The sequence below is a fragment of the Magallana gigas genome, chromosome 5, assembly GCF_963853765.1.
Source record: "Magallana gigas chromosome 5, xbMagGiga1.1, whole genome shotgun sequence".
Classification (NCBI taxonomy): Eukaryota; Metazoa; Mollusca; class Bivalvia; order Ostreida; family Ostreidae; genus Magallana; species Magallana gigas.
This window is the reverse complement of record NC_088857.1, coordinates 56,284,334-56,290,986: the sequence shown is the minus strand read 5'-3', so window position 1 is coordinate 56,290,986 and position 6,653 is coordinate 56,284,334.

Below are 6,653 nucleotides of genomic sequence, written 5' to 3'. Positions count from 1 at the left end.
ATCATCAGAATTCTGGACAAGTAAAAAAAAAAAGGGGGGGGGGGGTAATCCCCAAAATCCATCTTCCCAAGTCAAGGGTTTCTGATTCGCATCTTCCCAAGTCAAGGGTTTCTAATCCGCATCTTCCCAAGTCAATTAAGGGTTTCTGATCCGCAACTTCCCGAGTCAATTAAGGGTTTCTGATCCGCATCTTCCCAAGTCAATTAAGGGTTTCTGATCCGCATCTTCCCAAGTCAATTAAGGGTTTCTGATCCGCATCTTCCCAAGTCAATTAAGGGTTTCTGAAACCCTTGACTTGGGAAGATGCCAAAAATCTTGAAATTCCTAATCCGTCGGGGAGGGGGGGGGGGATTAAAGAAAAGTTATGTTTGCTGCGAGAAAAAGTGTGTGTGTGTGTGTGGGGGGGGGGGGGTGGGGGGTGACCCCTCCCTGATGCTATGTGCCTGATGGTTAGCTCTAACTTTGCAAAAAAAAAAGCATCCCCGGTTCCGACGCCTATGTGTTTATTATGTAACCCAAAATGTTTACAAGCTGAATGTTACTTTCTTACTGAATGTCCTTTATAGTGAATTAGTTTCATACTCATACAGATCATGATGCCATCTTTGTATTTCATGTATCTATACTACTATATTAAAATAATAGACTCGAATTTTTGGTCTTTAATACCGAGAAATCGGAAGAATACTGTCATTTGTTTTATATATTTTAAACATCATTGGTACTTGAAGATTACCAATTTGTTTTTATTTTTTCTCATTTAAGCTTCGTTAATTAATAATCAACGAAAATTCCTCAAAAAATCCCGGAAATCACCTGGATTTTTTGGATTTTACAATCTTGCACATGCGCAATACATTCACGCTAACGGGATCTTTGGTTTATGTTTCCACATTATCACATCTGCATGATGGTAATACAAATACGGGTAAATTTTCATTGGACTTTTGCTATATATTCTGTTCATATATATTAATGATTTCTTATGAGAGAAAGTATAAAATAACAAATACACATTTCAACTAAGTACTTACTTTTGTCTTCGTGGTGACAAAAAAATATTTGATTACATGCAAAAAAGTCACATTACATGTATATTTAATAGGAGTAAAGATAGAATATGTTTTATCGTAAAAATGAATAATGTCCTACGGACCCAGTTTTACAAAGAAAATACGTGTACGTTGGTGAAAAGGTGTTGAATTCTTCCATTCTATGGATTAAAATTTTTAGTTAAAAGGTATTAGCAGTCTCAAAAAGGTTTGTTGTGATGAATTTGACTATTATTTTCAAGGCAACTTCATTAATTTTCTCCAACATCGTTCCGGTGCGATTCTGCAATTTTCCGCTACATTATGGGTATAAGGGAGGCATTCTGACAGTTAGATTATTGAAACTAAGGAAAGTGAAGTGAAACTAATAGCATTATAAATGTCAATAATAAGGTGTGTCGATATACCTATTTCGTAAATGTCCGATATGCAATGTCAACCCGTGCACGCACGGGTCATCATTGGTACTTGAAGATTACCAATTTGTTTTTATTTTTTCTCATTTAAGCTTCGTTAATTAATAATCAACGAAAATTCCTCAAAAAATCCCGGAAATCACCTGGATTTTTTGGATTTTACAATCTTGCACATGCGCAATACATTCACGCTAACGGGATCTTTGGTTTATGTTTCCACATTATCACATCTGCATGATGGTAATACAAATACGGGTAAATTTTCATTGGACTTTTGCTATATATTCTGTTCATATATATTAATGATTTCTTATGAGAGAAAGTATAAAATAACAAATACACATTTCAACTAAGTACTTACTTTTGTCTTCGTGGTGACAAAAAAATATTTGATTACATGCAAAAAAGTCACATTACATGTATATTTAATAGGAGTAAAGATAGAATATGTTTTATCGTAAAAATGAATAATGTCCTACGGACCCAGTTTTACAAAGAAAATACGTGTACGTTGGTGAAAAGGTGTTGAATTCTTCCATTCTATGGATTAAAATTTTTAGTTAAAAGGTATTAGCAGTCTCAAAAAGGTTTGTTGTGATGAATTTGACTATTATTTTCAAGGCAACTTCATTAATTTTCTCCAACATCGTTCCGGTGCGATTCTGCAATTTTCCGCTACATTATGGGTATAAGGGAGGCATTCTGACAGTTAGATTATTGAAACTAAGGAAAGTGAAGTGAAACTAATAGCATTATAAATGTCAATAATAAGGTGTGTCGATATACCTATTTCGTAAATGTCCGATATGCAATGTCAACCCGTGCACGCACGGGTCATCATTGGTACTTGAAGATTACCAATTTGTTTTTATTTTTTCTCATTTAAGCTTCGTTAATTAATAATCAACGAAAATTCCTCAAAAAATCCCGGAAATCACCTGGATTTTTTGGATTTTACAATCTTGCACATGCGCAATACATTCACGCTAACGGGATCTTTGGTTTATGTTTCCACATTATCACATCTGCATGATGGTAATACAAATACGGGTAAATTTTCATTGGACTTTTGCTATATATTCTGTTCATATATATTAATGATTTCTTATGAGAGAAAGTATAAAATAACAAATACACATTTCAACTAAGTACTTACTTTTGTCTTCGTGGTGACAAAAAAATATTTGATTACATGCAAAAAAGTCACATTACATGTATATTTAATAGGAGTAAAGATAGAATATGTTTTATCGTAAAAATGAATAATGTCCTACGGACCCAGTTTTACAAAGAAAATACGTGTACGTTGGTGAAAAGGTGTTGAATTCTTCCATTCTATGGATTAAAATTTTTAGTTAAAAGGTATTAGCAGTCTCAAAAAGGTTTGTTGTGATGAATTTGACTATTATTTTCAAGGCAACTTCATTAATTTTCTCCAACATCGTTCCGGTGCGATTCTGCAATTTTCCGCTACATTATGGGTATAAGGGAGGCATTCTGACAGTTAGATTATTGAAACTAAGGAAAGTGAAGTGAAACTAATAGCATTATAAATGTCAATAATAAGGTGTGTCGATATACCTATTTCGTAAATGTCCGATATGCAATGTCAACCCGTGCACGCACGGGTCATCATTGGTACTTGAAGATTACCAATTAAGGTCTTCCGTTTCCAACGGAAGACCTTATTGTTATTGCTTTGTTTCTTTTTCCCTATTCTTATTATTATTATTTTTTTTCTTCCTATTTTTGTGCACGCGATTTCTCAGAAACGACTCGTCCGATCTCAATCAAATTTTCAGATATGATAGATATTGGTCTGAACCTGATTAAATTTTTTTTGTGTTGATGACGTCACATCCGTTTTTGAGATATTGAGATTTTTCCAATTTTTATATGGGTATTTTGTCTTCTGTTGTTCTCCTAAACTATAAGAGATATTAAGCTCAAATTTTTACGGTAGGTAAAGGAAAGATTGAAGTTTTGCATGATTGTTGATTTGTATGTTAAGCACTACTGGCGCCAAAGCTCGCTATGGCTCGAAAATTGACATTAAAAAAGCGTCGTGAATTTTTGTGTTTTTCTCTCTTTATCTCTTTTCTGGAAAATATTTTGTTAAAACATGTAATGTAAAAAAGGTTTATATTTACAAGACCTTTCTGCTGATATCAAGAAAAAGGGGCTGGCCCCTAATATTAGGGACCTAAAGGGCTCTTAACTCTTTTACCCATAACTCTTTACCGAGGGATATTTTGTAATAAATTATAGAAGCAAATATGTTTATCTTACAGATATGAAGCCAAGCAGTAAAACGATTTTCTCATATGTTACGTAATTAGGGGTTTTTAGGGGTCAGAAGTCCAAAACTTTGACCACCTATATCTCAAAACGGAAAAATATTTTGAAATGCAGTATAAAAGAGAAGATGCTCAAAATGATGTACTTAACACCATGCAACCTAAAAAATTTGGTTCAGCGGCCCCAATAAGGAGATAAGGGACCGGCCCCTAAAACATTCTTTCTCAGATATCTCAAGAATGGTAACGAATTTCTGAACACTTGTTGAACAAAATGTCTTTATAATTAAATGACCTTTCATTTGATACCAAGAAAAAGGGGCTGGCCCCTAATATTAGGGACCTAGAGGGCTCTGAAGTCTTTTTACTATAGTTCTTTACTGAGGGATATTTTGTAATAAATTTTAGAAGCAAATATGTTTATCTTACAGTTATGAAGCCAAGCAGTATAACGATTTTCTCATATGTTACGTAATTAGGGATTTTTAGGGGTCAGAAGTCCAAAACTTTGACCACCTATATCTCAAAACGGAAAAATATTTTGAAATGCAGTATAAATGAAAAGATGCTCAAAATGATGTCCTTAACAACATGCAACCTAAAAAATTTGGTCCAGCGGCCCCAATAAGGAGATAAGGGACCGGCCCCTAAAATATTCTTTCTGAGATATCTCAAGAATGGTAACGGATTTCTGAACACTTGTTGAACAAAATGTCTTTATAATCAAATGACCTTTCATTTGATACCATGAAAAAGGGGCTAGCCCCTAATATTAGGGACCTAGAGGGCTCTAAAGTCTTTTTCCTATAGTTCTTTACCGAGGGGTATTTCGTAATAGATTATAGAAGCAAATATGTTTATCTAACAGTTGTGTAGTTTAACATTATAATGATTTTTCTCATGTGTTACGTAATTAAGGATTTTTAGGGGTCAAAAGTCCAAAAATGTGATAACCTATATCTCAAAAAGAAAAAATATTTTGAAATGCAGTATAAAAGAAAAGATGCTCAAAATAATATACCTAGTAACATGCAACCTTACAATTTTTGTTTAGCGGCCCCAATAAGGAGATAAGGTCCGGTCCCTAAAATATTCTTTCTGAGATATCTCAAGAACGGTGACGAATTTCTAAACACTTGTTGAACAAAACTCTTACACCTGAAACAAAATAGTATCAGGCACTTTAAATGAAGATCCTCTTTTCCTGTTTAAATCATGTATAGCTGTTAAATAGCAAAATCAAGATCGAACATAAATTTCTAAAATCAGACGGAAGACCTCCTCGTTGCTCGCAACGAGATCGTGTCTAGTTTGTTTTTATTTTTTCTCATTTAAGCTTCGTTAATTAATAATCAACGAAAATTCCTCAAAAAATCCCGGAAATCACCTGGATTTTTTGGATTTTACAATCTTGCACATGCGCAATACATTCACGCTAACGGGATCTTTGGTTTATGTTTCCACATTATCACATCTGCATGATGGTAATACAAATACGGGTAAATTTTCATTGGACTTTTGCTATATATTCTGTTCATATATATTAATGATTTCTTATGAGAGAAAGTATAAAATAACAAATACACATTTCAACTAAGTACTTACTTTTGTCTTCGTGGTGACAAAAAAATATTTGATTACATGCAAAAAAGTCACATTACATGTATATTTAATAGGAGTAAAGATAGAATATGTTTTATCGTAAAAATGAATAATGTCCTACGGACCCAGTTTTACAAAGAAAATACGTGTACGTTGGTGAAAAGGTGTTGAATTCTTCCATTCTATGGATTAAAATTTTTAGTTAAAAGGTATTAGCAGTCTCAAAAAGGTTTGTTGTGATGAATTTGACTATTATTTTCAAGGCAACTTCATTAATTTTCTCCAACATCGTTCCGGTGCGATTCTGCAATTTTCCGCTACATTATGGGTATAAGGGAGGCATTCTGACAGTTAGATTATTGAAACTAAGGAAAGTGAAGTGAAACTAATAGCATTATAAATGTCAATAATAAGGTGTGTCGATATACCTATTTCGTAAATGTCCGATATGCAATGTCAACCCGTGCACGCACGGGTCATCATTGGTACTTGAAGATTACCAATTTGTTTTTATTTTTTCTCATTTAAGCTTCGTTAATTAATAATCAACGAAAATTCCTCAAAAAATCCCGGAAATCACCTGGATTTTTTGGATTTTACAATCTTGCACATGCGCAATACATTCACGCTAACGGGATCTTTGGTTTATGTTTCCACATTATCACATCTGCATGATGGTAATACAAATACGGGTAAATTTTCATTGGACTTTTGCTATATATTCTGTTCATATATATTAATGATTTCTTATGAGAGAAAGTATAAAATAACAAATACACATTTCAACTAAGTACTTACTTTTGTCTTCGTGGTGACAAAAAAATATTTGATTACATGCAAAAAAGTCACATTACATGTATATTTAATAGGAGTAAAGATAGAATATGTTTTATCGTAAAAATGAATAATGTCCTACGGACCCAGTTTTACAAAGAAAATACGTGTACGTTGGTGAAAAGGTGTTGAATTCTTCCATTCTATGGATTAAAATTTTTAGTTAAAAGGTATTAGCAGTCTCAAAAAGGTTTGTTGTGATGAATTTGACTATTATTTTCAAGGCAACTTCATTAATTTTCTCCAACATCGTTCCGGTGCGATTCTGCAATTTTCCGCTACATTATGGGTATAAGGGAGGCATTCTGACAGTTAGATTATTGAAACTAAGGAAAGTGAAGTGAAACTAATAGCATTATAAATGTCAATAATAAGGTGTGTCGATATACCTATTTCGTAAATGTCCGATATGCAATGTCAACCCGTGCACGCACGGGTCAAACTCTAGTGTG